This window comes from Alligator sinensis, unplaced genomic scaffold, assembly GCF_000455745.1.
Source record: "Alligator sinensis unplaced genomic scaffold, ASM45574v1 scaffold13_1, whole genome shotgun sequence".
In the NCBI taxonomy this organism is placed as follows: Eukaryota; Metazoa; Chordata; order Crocodylia; family Alligatoridae; genus Alligator; species Alligator sinensis.
In genome coordinates this window covers 2181125-2198752 of record NW_005841909.1, presented here as the reverse complement: position 1 = coordinate 2198752, position 17628 = coordinate 2181125, and the positions used below count along the sequence as shown (strand labels likewise).

At 47.5% G+C, this 17628-nt stretch overlaps 1 long non-coding RNA gene across 1 annotated transcript; it reads right to left on the bottom strand.

The window, feature by feature from the left end:
* Window positions 1–2048: 2048 nt before the first annotated feature.
* Window positions 2049–16820, bottom strand: LOC102371281. The gene is made up of 3 exons (XR_323231.1): window positions 16636–16820; window positions 2856–2986; window positions 2049–2675 (listed from the first exon to the last, which is right to left on the bottom strand). It is a non-coding gene; the product is annotated as an uncharacterized LOC102371281 (long non-coding RNA).
* Window positions 16821–17628: the final 808 nt, after the last annotated feature.

Here is a 17628-nt window from a genome sequence, read left to right as displayed (position 1 = left end):
CTCTTGTTCTGTAAGCCAGCATGATTTCTGAAGCATTCAAGCATTTGCACAGAGCATGCACACTACGTACGACCCAGCTGCCACACCTCTTTGCTGCATGCCACACCTTGTTCACATACAACCAGGCAAGCAACACTTACAACCAGGCAAAAAGTGTTGCTGCAAGCCAACACTTACAACCAGGCAAAAAGTGCAAGGACTGGTCACAATCATCTGTTCCAATTTATACATCAGCTGAACACCTTCCAAGCCTCAAGGGACCGTAGGGAATTATGCATTGGAACTACTTCATTCACCCAGCACAGATGTGTAGTCTTTTCTCTTCAGTGGACCCTGGTCATCATTGTGATGGCATCAATTCAGTCTTTGTTGGGTATGAGAAGTGAATAGAAATACTCTATTTCACAACAGGAAATTTCAGGTTGAAGACATTAGGCAGGTATCCTGGGAAAGACGTCTCTGTTTGTCTGAAAAGCACGTTGGGTTTTTAACGTCAGCACTTCACGTGAAAGATAAAGAACTGGATGAGCAAGGCAGAGGTGAGAAGTTTCCAGGCAGTGGCCCTGGCTATCCCCTTCTACAGCAGGGGCTGATGAGGAAGGAAAACACCTCTTCATTTGAAGCCTGCCCTGAACCATTCTGGTGGGCGGGGTAGTGGAAGTGGGCTTCTACTGTTAAGCTCTACATATCCCTGAGATTCTGTGGCTCTGAACATGGAGGCCCAGCTCCACTTGTGCCCCCAGGCCGTGTTGTTCCCTTGGAGTTGGCTTACTACAGAGAGAGAGAGAGAGAGTCTAGAGCAGAGCTGCCCTCACAATCCCAGGGCTAGTACCGTAGCAAGGCGGGGGCGAGTGGGATGACCGCCCTGGGTGCCAAAGTGAAGGGGCACCAACAGGAGCTGCCCAGCCAGGGTGGCGGGGGGGGGCAGTTCCCGCCACTGCGTGCACCCCCAGGCAAGCATGTGACAGGGCGTGCACCCCCTGGATCTGTGTACGGGGCCAGGGCACAGAAGAAATTGGTGAAAAAGGTAATGAGCCTGCATTCATTTTACACTGGATTCCCTGTGTGGTTTTTTGGCAACTCAGTGTGCACCTCTCTTCCAGCTGCAGAGCCACAAATCCACTAGAGCTGACACCATGAATGAGAAGCCGCCTGTTTCTCCACATATGCCTTGGCCTCATGCCACCGGGGAAATCCATCCTGCCACAAATGGAATATTTAAACCCAGCGCTTTATTGTAGGTGTCCCTAATACTTGGTATAGGAAATAACTGAAGGGAGCGGTGGCTATTAACAGGTGCTGATTTTTTCCAGTGGAAGCTGTACTACGCTAAGGAATTACGTGGTTTGTGGTTGAAATGCATTACTGCCTCTGCCATATTAAAGGTTAGAAAGTATATTCCAGATTAAATAAAAAAGATAACTCTAGTACCTAGGCAGGTCTGACATAATGATTTGTGAGTGCACTTAGTTGCAAAATCTAGAGGACAACGTTGTTTTCAGTGGGCCTCTATTTGTGTGTGTTTGCTTTCATCAAGGAAGGGAATAAAGCTTTTGTGTACACACAGCAGATTTTTTTTTTTTAATGGCAAACATGCACTTTCCAGCATCAATCTTGTTCCAGAGAGGATTTCTGGGAATGGAGTATTACTCCATTAGCTTTCTGTCCAGGTCTGATTTTTGTGGATGTGTGATAGCTAAATCCTCCTATAATTAATATTTAGCAGGAAGTAATGATATTTAGGGTGTGAAATGCAGGGTGAACTGGGCATAAGTTATTATTTGGTTCTGGTTCTTCATATATGTTGGCCTGATGAGTCTGGATCTGGAGGATTGATTGATATTTTGACATTGGTTGTGTTACATAGTCAATGGTATGTTTTCACTTCCTTAAACAGTGTCAGCGTGTCGGCGTTGGGTACCCCCTTAACCCCGAGATTCTCGCCTACCATGACTTTTGATGTTTAAACAAAATGGGGAGGGAGGAGATGTTAACCACGCAGGTACCCGTGGGAAGGACCACACTGGATTGGTGTATGGTAACGGTGCTTTATTATTCTTAGTCTGGTATTACTCTTTCCAGGAACACCTGGCAGAGGAGGCAGCTTGTTGGACTCTCCCTAGAGACCCCCTGTGTATTCAGGCCAATCGCCGCCAACTTACTCAGTTGGTAAGTACCGGGCATTGTCCCAGTTATCAGCCACTAATTGCCTCATTAGCGGCTGATGAACACTGGCACCAGGATTCCCTGGCTGCGTCTCGTGCCGGCATGGGGATCATGGCTTTTTCGCAGTCTTTTCCTTTGCCCCCACCCTCTTGTCCTCCGATGAGGGGTCAGGGTCTCGTTTCTTCAGGGTTGGGTCAAGTGTTCCCCCACCCCCTTTTCCTCCTGGGTAATGCCGCCGCGTCTTGGCATGGAGCTGTGGCTTTTTACCGCGCCGCTGCTCCATTCCCTGCGACTCACCGCAGAAGTTGGGGGTTTCAGGTATGTAGCAAAAAGGGGCGGATCAAGCCCCTGCCTCTGGGTCTTCCTCGGGATCTCTCACCGCAGAGCTCCTCGCCAACATCTCACAATCTGTAGGTGCCCGAAGGCACTTTCTCGCAAGTCTTCTCTCCTTCTTATCTCTCCTTCCTGAGCCTCATTGGCTCCAGAGAGTGTGGCGCAACTCTTGCCTACTGAGTATTAATTATCTTCAGCTGTCTACCCCTCTTAGTAACAGAGTTGCAGCTGGGACTCGGTTACACACCTCCCCCTCCAGTTACTTGGTCCCCCCCCCCCAAAAAAAAAAAAAAAAAAGGAAATTAACTCCATACAAAAGCGGAGGCATGGATTTCTCCTTAACGATTTTTGCTCACGTTAGGAGGTCCTAGCTTGGTACTTGACCTTCCAGGGTCTTGCTTGGCGGGTGTCAGGCCTTTGCTAGGACTGTCTTCTGGTTGGGATAGGAAATCTACATTTCCGCTTCTCCGTCCTGCTCGATGCTCCACTGAAAAACAAAAAGGTTGTAAGGCCAGGGACCGCCTCATAAGCCTAGCATTGTTCAATTTAGCTGTCCTTAGCCACCGCAGGGGCATGTGGTCTGTGATCAGCACGAACCTCCTGCCTAATAGATAATATTGGAATAATTCTATGCCCCACCGTACTGCTAGGCATTCCCTTTCTATGGTAGAATATCGTGTCTCTGTGGGTTTGAGCTTCCTGCTAGCGAAGGCCACTGGCCTCTCAGCTCCCTGTTCTTTCTGGAATAATATCGCGCCCAGTGCTACCACCGATGCATCTGTTTGGAGGAAGAAGGTTTTCCAAAAGTCCGGAGTGTACAAAACTGGGTGTTGGCCTAAGGCCTCTTTCAGTTGGTCAAAGGCCTGTAGAGCCTCTGGGTTCCAGGAAATCGGGCTGCGGTGTCCCTTTGTCAATTCTGTTAGTGGGGCGGCTTTCTCTGAGAAGTTAGAGATGAACCGCCGGTAATAGTTGGCAAACCCTAGAAAGGATCGGAGCTGTTTCAACATTTGTGGTAGGGGTTGCTGTTTTATGGCTGCCACTTTATCAGTTATGGGCTTGATGGTTCCTTGGCCTACTACGAACCCCAGGTATTGGGTTTCCCTCTTCCCCAGAGTGCATTTTCTTGGGTTTGCTGTGAGCCCTGCCCGTTGGAGGCTCCCCAGTACCTGCCGCAGATGTTCACAATGAGTCTCCCAACTGGGGGAGATGATAATGTCGTCGATGTAGGCCGCTGCGTATTCTTGATGTGGATCAAGTAGGTGCCCCATTAATCGTTGGAAGGTGGCGGCCACCCCGTGTAGCCTGAAAGGCATCCCTTTTAATTGGAAGAGCCCCCATGGGGTCCCAAACACCATTTTTTCCTTGTCTTCTTCTGCCATCAGGATCTGCCAGTACCCCTTTGTGAGATCTAACATGGATATAAACTGGGCCTGGCCTATCTTTTCTAGCATGTCGTCGATCTGAGGCATCAGGAAGGCATCAAATCTGGCAATCTCTCGTTTAGCTTTCGGTAATCCACGCACAACTGGATAGATCCATGCTGGTTCAGTACCACCACTATGGGGCTTCTCCAGGGACTTAGGGATTCTTCAATAATCCCTCATTCCTTCATCTGATCAATCTCTTGCCGGACGACTGGCCATAAATGGCGTGGTAACCTTTGCCAGTGATCTCTAATTATTTGTCCTGGTGGAGTGATAATATGATTCATAGATGTTAGGGTCGGAAGGGACCTCAATAGATCATCGAGTCCGACCCCCTGCATAGGCAGGAAAGAGGGCTGGGTCTAGATGACCCCAGCTAGATACTCATCTAACCTCCTCTTGAAGACCCCCAGGGTAGGGGAGAGCACCACCTCCCTTGGGAGCCTGTTCCAGACCTTGGCCACTCTAGGAAGAACTTCTTCACAGTTAATGTCCAGTCTAAATGGACATTAGGAAGAATGATGGGAAACCACCTTGGCTTCCCCCGGCAATTGCTTAAATACGTCTTGGAATTTGGTGTGAATTCGGCGCGTAGGTACCCAAAGGCAGTTTCTCACAGGTCTTCTCCCCTTCTCATCTCTCCTTCCTGAGCCTCATTCACTCCAGAGGGTGTGGCGCGCCTCTTGCCTACTGAGTGTTAATTATCTTCAGCTGTCTACCCCTCTTAGTAACAGAGTTGCAGCCGGGACTCGGTTACAAACAGAGCTAACTAAGGATGCTGACACTCAGATCTCACAGGACCCGAGACAGGGAAGTGGGGACACAGTTTTACTAGGCTTCCAAGGTCAGAGCAGCCTCAAAAAAATTATGTGAATTTTTTTTTTTTTTTAAATAGAAATTATCATTTCTATTTTAATTACCAGTAGGGAGTGGTAGCCCATGATTCAGCTGGTTTGTAAACCCCCAGCTCACTGCTCTAAAAGGTTGAGCACCACTCCTGTATAACACTGGGCAAGCCATTTAAACTCTCTTTTAACTTAATATAGTTATCTCTTTATTGGGGCTAGTGTATATTTTGAGACTTGGAAAACTTTGAGATGGATGGCAATGCTATTAAGCGGACACCCAGCTCTGCATTGCTATTGCCCTAAATCCAGCATCTGTAGCTTCTTGTGTTCAGAAAGACTGCTGTACACTGTCCTATCCTTGGAAATGGAAGTTTGTTTTTCTTTCCTTTTTAGACAGTGTTTGAGTTAAAAACCCAGAGGTCTGTATTTCTACCTCTCCCTGTTTCTTTAAATCTGGCGCTCTGGGTGAAGAGCATGAAGAGGGGTCTACAGATGTGCACAAACTACAGCCTATCTCCTGCCAAAATGGTTCACAGCTTGGGGAGTTCTCAGTCATTCCATTTCTGCTTCAGCGATCTCAGAGAATAGCAGCATGTCCATATTGTCTGTCTACTGCCAAAAGAGCTGATAGAGCCAATACTGAATTTTAAAAACCAAACCATGTTTTTTCAATGGCTTTATGAACAACCCCTTTTTTTTTTTGGTAAGAAGTCTTGCATTCTTGTCTCTCACTTTTGGTTTTTCCATGGAAAAAAAGAATGAAAAGTTAAAACATTTAGATAAGTATGTTAAAGGAAAAACTGAACACTATGCCCACAACATTTTCTAAAAAAAAAAAAAAAATATATATATATATAATAATAATAATAATAATAATATTGGTTTTCAGGTTTGACTTTTCAGTAAAAGCTATACATTTTTACTGCAAAACTCAGGACAATCTTTCAAAAAATAGTTGGTGTTTTGACCTAGTCTAAGTGCTAGCTGTACAGAGTTTTTTTCTGATTGAAATCATCTACAGTTCTGTCTCCAGCAAACCAGGCTATTGTAGAATACCCTGCTGTGGCTACACTTGTCTATACACGTATCGGATGTAGCAGATTGCAAATATTTTCCAGTAAAATAGGTCATTATGGCCCTTTCTACATGTTACATATATAATGCAATTGACTGGTTAATTGCACAATAAATTTAGACTGGCCACATGTGCAAAATAATTATCATGCCATAAAAAGTGTCTAGCCAGCTATAAGAGAGCCAACCAGCTACAAAGTTAGTGCCTAAAAATGTGTAACAACTCTCTAGCCAGCTTTAATTTGAACATGTGGCAGAGACCTATGAGTGCATCCAGGTGAATTTGTATTCCAAGTTCTGCATGTGGGGCAATTAAAGATGCCTCCTAATTTGCAGGAAAGCACTGGATGATCATTTGAACTGGATATCTCTGTTACAGGAGGGCTCTTATATTTCTTTAGTTGCATTCAGCTAGCAAAGGCATGATGCTGAAGTAATTGGGTTGAATAGAAGCTTTGTAACAGGGAGATTGGGCCCCTAACTCTATTTAGCAGAAGTATGATTGGTCACAAATCATTGCTGATTTACCAGAAACGAATAGAGCCTATTTTTTAGCTCATGGTTTTGCCTAAGATGGGGACAAAGACAAATATTTTCAAAAAACAGATGTTAAATTCAAATTGGGGTAACTTCTGAATGAACTGGGACTCAGAAACCAGTTGACAAATATCCTTCAAACTTGCATTCAGAATAAATTGGAAAATTTCAGGCAAAACAAAATTTTCTGAATAAAAGTTGTAGCAGAGCTACAGTAGGTCACACAATAGCTTGTAATGGAAATTGGCTGTATCTATGGAAAATCTGCCCCTTCTCTTCAGTACTGGATTTTGTACTACATTCATATTATAGTGCTGATTATTATAGATGCAAACTCCAACTCCTACTCCTTTATGCAGAGTAGTTGTTCCAGGTATATGTTCCAATCTCTATTCCTTTTTGTGCGGGCTGGGAGCAACCCGAGCCCTTTTTCGTGCTGCACATGGGCTGTGGCCAGCAGCCCAGGCACGCTGGATCGGAGAGGGAGGGCGACGAGCTGGAATTAGGCACAAACGCTTAGCGGTAGTTTTAAAGATTGTTTACTTACACCGAGATGGCAGTGGTGTAGGCTGGAAAACTTGCTTGAGTTGCGGTTACAGACACAGACGGTCTCGTGAAGTTTGCTAGGCTCCACGGAACAGAGCTCCGGATGCTCTGGGTGAATGCGCCACCAAAATTGGAATCGGAGATACGTCTTATAAAATTTGCGCTCAAAGACGGGAAGAGGTGGGCGATGGATCAGGTCGCCACTCTCCTCTGAATCTCACACAGGGTCTCTATTACCCTGCCGTGTATCCAGAGTCCCCATGAGATGGATGTGGAGTCCTCTTCGGCTTGGGCGGAAACCGCTCAAGCCTCTTATACGGCTAACAGGCCAATCGCTAGCCGCCACGTGGGAATAATTTAGAACTAGCCAATAGCGGGGAACGAATTTGCATACTGGTGGCGGGAACTCTTTTGCACCGTGCATTCCTCTTGCAACTTGAGCAATGCACCCTGCAAAAGAAGCTGCAAAAAGGCGGGAAACTCGTCCCTGCACCGGGGTTCTCCTCTGCAATAGGAAACTCTCCTGTGCAATGAAGTTGCAACCTGGCGGGGATAATTCTGATGCCGAAGCACACAAAATCATGCCTTTGGGTCATGACACTTTTGGAGAGAAAAAAAAAAAAAAAAAAAGTTACTCCACTCTACAACAGTTTTATTTGGCTAGCTGCAGTTTGACAGGTATATCTGCTCATTTTGTTATTTTCAAGTCTTTTTGTAGCCTGTTAGGTGAATTGTTTTCTGAATTTGAAATGATTCAATAGTATGTTAGAGGGGTAAGAGCTAATTGTATTTATATAAGACAGAGCTGATGAGATTTGTTTTTGTAAACCAGTATGCTTCTGAACAAATTATTGGGTAGAAAATGTACATTTGCTCTGGGTTTTGAAAGGTTGGCATAATGAGCTGCCTTCCACTTAAAAGGTACTTAAAATAACAGAGCAACTTCAGTAGGACCCTAAAATGAGATAGCAGTTACGATTTAGGATGAAGTGTGCAGTGATACAGAATCATAAGTAAACCAACAAGCTATAAAGTTTAAGGTCTTCTAACTGCTGATTCATCTAGACAACTGCACATAGTTTGGGCTACCTGTATTTCAGAAAGGTAAATTCAATCTAGAACAAGTACAAAGAAGGGCTGCTAGGATAAGCAGGAGAATGTAAAACCCAGGGCCGGCCAATCATTAGGCGAACTAGGCAGCTGCGTAGGGTGCCAAAAACTTGGGGGGGGCACCAAAATTATATGCAGAACAAAATAACTGGAACATCATTCTAAATGACAGTCCTGGCTGGTTACGGCTCCACCTTGGTCTAAGACCTTTGGTTCGGTAAGCGGAGAAAGACCTCTGGAAAGATCTCAGAGGAAAGCTCACTAGAATTGACCATCAGTGGGGGTGTCAAGGTACACAGTTCACCTAGGGTGCCAAGTACCCTTGGACCAGCCCCAGTAAAACCTATTCTGAAACATTGGCCCAGTAGAAGAAAAAAAAATAGCTGAGAAAATATGACTCTTGTCTCTACATATATCAGGTGGGTAAGCAAAACACCAGAAAGAGAATCAAGTTGTCCGAGGTAAGGCCCAGTTACCAATCATCATCACAAGATGAAATGGTATACGTTGGTGTAACTATCCTTGAGCTGTGGCCCTTAGGCATACTACTGCCCTCTTGCAGAGAGAGACTTGGCTTACTCTCCAAACTGCCTGTGATCTCACCTGCCACACTTCGTTCTTCAAATGGTTACAGGCCTTCAGCACAGTTGGGGAGAGGGGTGACTAATATTTGCTCTCTGTGCTGCAACCTCCTTTTGACTGGCTTGCCTATGGGGTTTAGTTGCTTGTGGCTTCCCACCTCCTGAGCCATGGTCCTACTAACAGAGCTCCTACCTCTAGACTGATTCTGCCCTCACAACCTAGCTCCTGTGGCCAGGCCTCTTATATACCCCCCAGAGGAAGTGTGGCCTTCACCTTGGGCTGGCATCCTAAAAATTACAGGACCCTCTTTATATGTAATAGGAATGGGAGTCCCCTATTACAGTTGGTCATGAGTAAACTTAGGCTGGGGAGTAGAAGAAAACATCTAAGAATCAGAGAGCCATTTAAAACACCTGGAACAGACTCCAGTTGGACTAATGGGAGCCAAAAACTCTAACGACTTTTGGTATGGAATTTAAGACATTTAGGAAAAGTGGATTTGATGACCACTTGATCTCATCTAGTTCTTGGTTCCTACCTCTAGCTAAAAACTTTTGTTGTACGGTGGTGGGACCATAAAAAGGCAAGAGGTCCTGGTTACCTTCCTCTGGAGGTCTTTGTAACCTGCAAGGGTGGAAGAGAGAAGGATCCATCTGGGTGTTCTCCAAGGCAGTGAGAGTTTGGATACTCTACAAGGATTTGCCTTACTGGAAGCACAATAATAACTAAATTCAACCAGCCACCTTCCTTCATCTCCCACTCCACAGTTGTATTCAGGAAAGTGGGACATTTCTGCCCGTCTTTCCTTGAGAGCCTATGTTGCTGGGATGCTGCACTGGGTCCCTAGGGGCCTGCTCTAGGAATTGTGCTCTTCCAAATCCCAGAAGATGCAGGCAAACCTTCTTTACTACTACAGCACTGGTGAGGGAACAGGACCTGGATACCCTCAACAGGGAGTCCGCAACCTCAGCAGAGACTCATTTCATTTGGACGACTTTCATCCAAGAGTATTGGGTCAGATAGGTCCAGGGGCAGCTTTTCATCCCAGCTTGCAAGGAGGAAGTCGAGAAAAGGATACGAGTGATTGTGGACATGCTTTTCTTCTACTCAATGGCTGTTCTCTTGCCTTGTGACCTCTACAGTGCACAACCAGCATGCTCAGTCACTGCACCACATCCTGATTTAGAGACTCACCTTGGTGGTGTTAGTAGGTCATGGGAGACATACTTATACACAAGAGAACTTGTAAAGAGTTCATAAATGAAGTATCCGAATTTGATGGGGGCTCCCTCAATTCTCTGTGCTATAAAAAACAGCCTTGTGGTTAACTGGTTTGAAATCCTTACCTATATCATTTAACTTGTGAAACAAAATCTTTGGAAAGGTAAAAAAGGCACAGTTACTAGTTGTACCATTGTTCCATGCCTTCTCTATTTTATATCTTTGGATATGCCTGACCATCCCTCTAATATCAGCAATGATTGCTTACACACAATTTCCAGCATTAGCATTAGAACTTCACAGTATTTTTTTCTGCAAGGCAAGAGCACTTAATAATGTGAACACATGGGTTAGTTAAGTCTTAAAATTAACAAAATCCCTGTACCCCTTTAATAATTCCAGACCAGATCTGGAACCCACACATTTCTTTATTTCCTAAATCTGAATCCTCAGTACCTTCCAGCTGGGGAAATGAATGAATTTTTCTCCCTTCTTCTAAGCGTGTTTTTTTCTGGCTTGTATTATCATTTGCTAATCTCCTATGGCACACTACTCACCTCTGTTGGCAGCTGTAAGACCTTTTGTGACTTAAGATTCCCAAATAAATCACTGACTGCAATAATATTTTGCCATATGCAGGATATTAATGCATTTACAGGCCCTTGACTATGAAGTCCAAATGTATTTTATACTGCACCTCTTACTTGGCACATGTACAATCCCAGTGAAACAACGTGATCATCTCAAAAAAGGCTTTGGAACTTTTTTTGATGGGTGTTCTGGCATGGTATAAATGTAACATCATTACCTCATATAAAGTGAAATTTAATTTACTATTTGCTTATACAATATTTTGCTCAGTCCAAGCTGCATTTCATGCAGAAATACCTTTATTAGATTGGTTGTTATTAATAGTTTTGTGTTTATGTATCCAGCAGATCAGTAAATTAGGGACATTTTTTATGTTAATCAATTAGTTATATAGGATGCTGGAGCAAGAAGTAGTGCTGGAGCACAAGCTACATTACTTGCTATGAAAGGATCAAATACCAGCAGATTCTGTGTGTATGTTACATTTTATGCATAGCCAGCATCAAACTTAATAAAATTTAAGGTGAGAAAATGTTGCTGGTGCAACGATGGGAGGCTGAGATTTTAATTGCATGAGAGGCGATTCAGAATTTAGACTCTTAACTTCTCTGATGATTCAGCATTTTAAATATACCAACTACTGGCTTACTTCCATGAACAATGGATGCCCCCGGCGGCTGGGGGGGCGCGGCGGTGGTGGGAGTGCGATGGCGGTAAGCAGGAGCTCCCGCAGATGCCACCAGCACTGTCGGCAGTGGCGGGGTGGCGAGCACTGACCAGGGGAGATGCCGCTGGCAGTGTCAACGGCAGCCAGCAGAGATCGCCGACTGCTCACAGATGCTGCTGGAAGCGGGGGGGGAGAAAATGGCAAGTGGCAACTGCCCGCGGGCACCACCAACACTGTCAGCAGCGCCTTTTTGTTGGGCATGCACCATCATGCTCAGGGGGTGCACATGCACCCACTATGCATTGCCCCTGCTTAAAATTCTGCTCCCGCTAAAGCAGGACATCAAAACTGTTACAGACTTCAGCTGGAGGGGAGAGGATCCAATCTATCCCCAGCCCTAAGCTAAAAGGACCTGTTTGTACATGCTCTGTGACGCCATTAGGTTCAGACTAGGGATCTTCAATGGTGCAGAAATCCTTTGCTAACTGAGACGTTTGCTGTCTTTCTGCCCTGTAGGCTTTCAGATTTTGGGCCTCAGAGTTGGGAAATGGGTGTGCCCCATCAGTGCATTGCAGGCAGTGATGATCAGAAGAATTGTGTGAGGGGGGGCTTGAGTCAGAACCGTGTCCTCCGAGTCTTATGCTGTGTGCCTGGTGCTATAGGTTATTTTATATCAAATATCTTAATTTAAAATGATAGAATGGCTGCAACCAGCTGGAAGCTGTCTTTCTGAAGAAAAACAGCACAATTAAAAAGTTTATGCTAGCCTGCAACTGGTGTTAGTCCAGATGAGCAGTATGGCTTGGGACAGACATACAAAAAACCTGAATTGATTCAATTTTTCCAGGTTACTCTAACCTGCCTAACTTGAACCAATTTGCAACTACGCAGACATTCCCTCTCGAGTGAGGAAATGCCAGCACATGCAAGTACATTGCTCAGGCCAGGAGCCAGAGGATGCAAGAGCGTGCCATCTGCTTCAGGGAAGCTGTGCTGGGAGGCATGGCCAGCCCAGGCAGTAGCCTTGGCTGAACTGGTCAGAGAGGGTTTTAATTCCCCCTTCCCTGTCCTGCCAAGTCTGCCAGGCATTCCCCTCTCGCTGCTGCAGCAGCAGGGCTGGGCATGGCCAGACACTGGCCAGCATGGCCCCTGAGGCAGAGGGAGCAGGGAGGGGGGCGTTATTCTCCCCTCTACCCCCACTGCCCCTGGGGGACTGCAGCTGGGTCTGCTCACCCCGACCACCACCGCACGCTCTCTGCTGGGGCAATCAGTGGAATAAGCCCTCTTCTGCCCCCTCTGCCTAAGGATCCCTGCCAGCTGGTGTCTAGCCATTCTCCCACCCAGCTGCCACAGCAGTGGGGCTGGGGGGTGGGGGAAGCAGTCCCTATTACATTTTTGGGGAGTGCAAGCCCTTTCCTAGTGGGGGTGCCATGCTGCGGGGTGGGCAGAGCTGCTGTGGACTGTGCACAGCAGCAGCACCAGGGCTCGCAGGGGGGCCAGAGCCCCCCCACAGTGCCACTGCTGCTGTGGTCCACAGCAGCTTTCCTCACCCTGCAGCACTGTCCCCCTGCTAGGAAGGGGCTTGCACTCCCTGACAGCGTGACAGGGGCTGCTGCCCTTGTCATGGTTGCTCCCCCCTCAACACTTCAGTGGCTGGGAAGGGGCAGAGCCAGATGCTGGCCCATAGGGCCCCTTAGGCAGGGGGCAGGGAGTGGGGTTATTTCCCCCTTTGGCCCCCAGGCACCACAGCAGGGTCTGTCCACTCTGGCTACCACTACCCTCTCTGTACCCAGGACAAGAGGCGTGATAAGCCCGCTCCTGCACCAAATGCCAGAGGGAGGGGGCAAGAGCAGCTTATCCTACCACTTGCCCAGGCACAGATATCAGTGGTGCTGGCCAGGGCAGGTAGACCCCACTGCAGTGCCCTGGTTGGGGGGATAGTCCCCCTCCCCGCCCCCCACCAAAGGGACCCTGCAGGCCAGGCTCTGGCCACTCCTCTGCCCAGCCACTGAAGCAGTGAGGGAAGAATAATCATAGGTTATAACCATGGGTGCAGCAGCCCCTGTCAACGTGTCGGGGAGCAAGAGGTCCTTCCCAGTGGGGTGCCACGCTGTGGGGCAGGGAAAGCTGCTGTGGACTGCAGCAGCAGTGCTGCAGGGAGCTCTGGCCCCTTCCAGGCCCTGGCCAGACCCCTGCCCCTGCTCTGGCTGGGGAGCAGAGGGACGGGGCCAGCCCTACTGGGGTGGAGCAGAGAGCCCAGCCCAGAGATCATGCTGGGATGCTGGGCGACTCTGGTTTAACTTAAACCAGGAAGGAGTCTGGGACAGACATTGCATAAACCAGTTTGAGTTCAAACAGTTAAGTCTGATACTACATTCAACCAGGTGCATCTCAAACCAGTTTTGGACATTTTGAAACTGGTTTATGTGCACTGAACGTCTGTTCTGTTACAGGTTTAAACCAGTTTCTGATCACCTAACCGGTTTGTGTGTAATGTCTGTCCCTAGCCTATGAGGCATGGCCTCATAAGAAACTGAACTGGGATTGGCGGACCTGCATTCAGCCCCTGACTTCCTTTGCATCTTAACCTTCTCTGCCTGTAAAATATTTCTTCTACCCTTTGTCTTGAAAACTCTTAATATGTATGTGTACAGTGCCTAGAAAGCTGGGCCTTCTAGATAGTGTTGATAATGAGTATCTTTAAATTCAAAATTTAGCATCCTGCTGAGTTTTAATGAAAATTTCTGCAAAAAAATTCACTTCCAAACTGAAACCAGGCATAAGCAACTAAATTCCCAAAGGCAATTTTTGAGAATAGCATTATAAGTATCTAAACAGGTTTAGAATTGAAGAGCCCATCTCCTTCTTAACTGCATCACCATTATTGCAATATGTTAATATATGAAATGCTTTACTTCTAATGTAAGCAGTTGGATTTTCAGCAGTCTTTTAGAAAAATAAAACAAAGCATTGCTAAAAAGTGGATAATATCTTAGTACATATTCATGCCTTCAATTTACAGTGGTCTCAGCTGTCCAGATGGTTGAAATATTTCTAGTATGCCCAGGAAAAAGACATCATCATGCTGTCTGATGCATTCATATACTACTGAAGCTTCTTGATATTACTGGAGTGTTAGGGGACTTTCTCTTAGCAAGCTGTTATCTGAAGGGAGGCCCCAGAACCTCTGCATGGCTCTTGCGGAGAAGGGGAGAGAACTGGCATCTGAGGTGGGAATAGTTGGTACATATCTGCTTGGGGAAGAGAAATGAAGTAAGTAGCTCAGACTGTCTTGCACAGTGTACTTTGCCTTGAGCAGCACCAGGGCTATTTTTTCCTCTCTTCACCACAGTTCCTCTGTGTGTCCATCAGAAGCGTATTCATTTGGTCCAGAGAGAAATTTTTTTGTTTTGTTTTTTTTTTTTACTTTGGATGCAAGTAAGGAATAGGCATTCTGGGCCCATGCCTAGGGCGCCAGCTCCTGTTTTCACACGGTTTACATGTTCCCGTTTCAGCTTTTGCATTTAAAAGAAGTAGGGGGATGGGAGAAGTTTCTTGCCCTCTGTAACAGGGAGCCTGGGGCTCCTGTTACTTCAAGGAAAGAAACGGCAGCATATAGGGCCTGGGCAGCTGAGTATAGACCAGCTACAAGAGGGAAGGCAGCAAAGGAACACTTTTAGGTTAGCTCAAAAGCCTATTAATGTGCTTAAATTTGACATTCCTACTGCCTTGGACTTTGGAGGAGGGGATCCTGATATGATAGGATTCTTGACAAAGAAAAGGAAAGCATGAAAACAGCAAAACAAGGACATTGGGCTTGAAAAGGTCAGATTTCAACTGACTTAAAGGTAAGGTCCCAGGGGGACACAAGTTAAAGGATAAAGGGATCCAGGCGGGCTGGCAGTTCCTAAAGGATATGGTATCAGTACCTCAATGGCAAGCTATTCCAACACAATGGAAGAGTAACTGCAGGAGCCTGAGGTGGCCACACAGGCAGTAGAAAGAAGGGTGAGACTCCAGGGAGCAGCAGGAGCTTGTACAACAAACTCATGAAAGCAAATGAGGTACAGCCGGCAAAGGGTGTTAAAGATGAAAAGGAGGACAAGGGGCTCAGTGAATGTGTTACAAAAGAAAGGCCAAGGAAACTGTGGGTCTGCTGCTCAATGGTAAGGTTGCTGTTAACAGGAGATGCAAAAGCGAAGCTGGTCGAGGACTACTTTTGCATCTGTCATCACAAAAAAAAAAAAAAAACAAAAAAAACAAAAAAACCAAACTATAACCAAACAATAACAGAATTAACATAAACAAAGTGAAGGGCTACAGATCTTGGCACAGAGTATATTGGAGAGCTTTGTGATAAATTGGAGTGAATTTAACTTAGCAGGGCCTGACAAAATTCATCCAAGGGTGCTGAGAGGAACTAGGTAAAGAGATCTTGGAGTTTGCAACAATGCTTGCAAAGTCACAGAGAAAGGATAGGCAAAGTCCCAGGGGACTAGGGAAGGGCTGACATATAGGGCGCGTCCACACAACCAAGCATGTGTGCTTGCAGCAACTCAAATAAAAGCGGTGCAAATTTGAGCCAGGGATTTTTGCTTCAGCGCACGTGCTTGGACATGCACTTTGTTGTGGAGCAAATTGTGCCACTTGGGGCAAAATAACCCTGCCTGGCTCCTCCTGGATCTTCAGCCAGGGGGAGCTAGAGCCCAGGATCAGCACCTGTGCTGTCCCCAGCAGTATAAAAGGCAGCCCTGGAAAGTAGCTCAGGGCTACTAGCTCTCAGGAGCTTCTGGAGCCCAGCCAATTGGTACCTGGGGACATGTAACAGGTCGCCCTCCCCAGCACCACCTTCCCGGTCATCCTTACGTGGGGCGCCCTTGGAGCCCTCTTGGAATTCTTCTGTCCCACCCTAATCTCGTCTGCCACGTCTTGATGGAAATTATTATGCAAGCAGGAGACTGCCTATTATATTGAGTATGTTGGAGTCTCTCCCAGGATGGCCTGACCCCTTTTTCTCTATCTAGGCCTCCCCATCCAAACCTACCAAACAGCGTTAGACTCTGAGGCTCTAGCTTTTCCTTCCAGTGCCTGGAGGCTCATGGCCCTCTTTTTTGCTCCCTTCTGGAACATGGCACTCCCTGGCCCAGAGGCACAGGCACTGGCCCCACAGCAAGGGGGTTGTAAGTTCAAAGCCAGGGGGCAACCCCACCAGTCCAAACAAAAGCCAAAAATATACTTGCACCCCCCTGGTGCACCAGGCCTCCCTGGCCTTTTTAAGATCATCCCTTGAGTGCCAGGGTTTGTGTCATCCCAAACTTCGCCCTTACTGGCACTCGGGCTCTCCACAGCCCTGTCTTGCTCTGCGCCTCACTGGTGCCGGGGCTGTTCCCCCTACAAGCTGCACCCTCACTGGCACCGGGGCTCCCACTCCAGAGTGGGTCCCCAAACATGAGGCCTCCTCCAACCCCTAATAGCCTCACCCAAACCTCTGGTATGTTCAATAATTACAACAACAACAAAAAGTAACTGCACATACTCAGTCAACACAGCGGGTCAGCTTACAAGAACTCTCTTCAAGGCTCGGCTCGGCTCCGCACCGCTGGCTACAGTCCTGGTTGTGGATGCAGTCATCATCTCACAGGGGCTTCCATAGCTTCCCCCTTCCTATTGTGGACCGCTCCCCAAACTTCTTCCTGGAACTCTCAGGGGCACTGCTTCCCCTTCAGCTGCTGACTTCACTAATGCTGTTCAACCCAGGGTTTTTATAATCCTGCCTCTTCCGGTCAGCTGACTAGCCATCCCAGTTCATCAGTTAACCCCTTCCTCCCCAGCCCTCCGTGCCCAGAAGGTTCTGGCCTTATAGGAGCGCACCTGCTTCCTCGTGACAGGGTTAGGGTTCCCTGTCACAGGACACTATGCCTTGTGCCGGCTGGACTGCTGCAGCAGCCCTGAGAGTTCCCTGCACCCTCTACCCACTGCAGCAGTCTGGCAGTGGAGGATGCTGCCTGTCTGTGCCCGTCTGTGCCCCTGCCAGACCCAGATGGGGACTGCACAGCTAGTAGAGGCACCTGCCCCTCTGGGCCAGCTGCCAGTGGACTGTGGTTGCAGGGTTGGCCTCTGTGCAGCACTACTGCCATGTGTGCCCCCTGCCCAGCCATCTGGGCAGCTATCGCCCAAAAGATGTTCCAGGTGTGGTGGCCTGCTTTGAACTGTCAAAGCATGTCCTCCTGGCCCCATTTGGGCAGGAGGTCAGCCACAGCCAGCTGGGTCCAAGGTGCCATATACATATTTTACTGCCCTCCCACAGGCTCCCACACAAAGGGTTCAGCCCCCCCCAACAGGGGACTTGGCCCCCACACAAGGAATTCAGCCCCCCAACAGGGGATTTGGCCCCCCAGCAGGGGATTTGGTCCCCACACAAGCGGTATGGCCCCCCAACAGGGGCCAAATGGCCCCCACAGGGGCTACCACCCCCGCCCTACAAGGCCCACATGCCCCACCCCAGCCCCCCAATTGCTATCCCACCTGG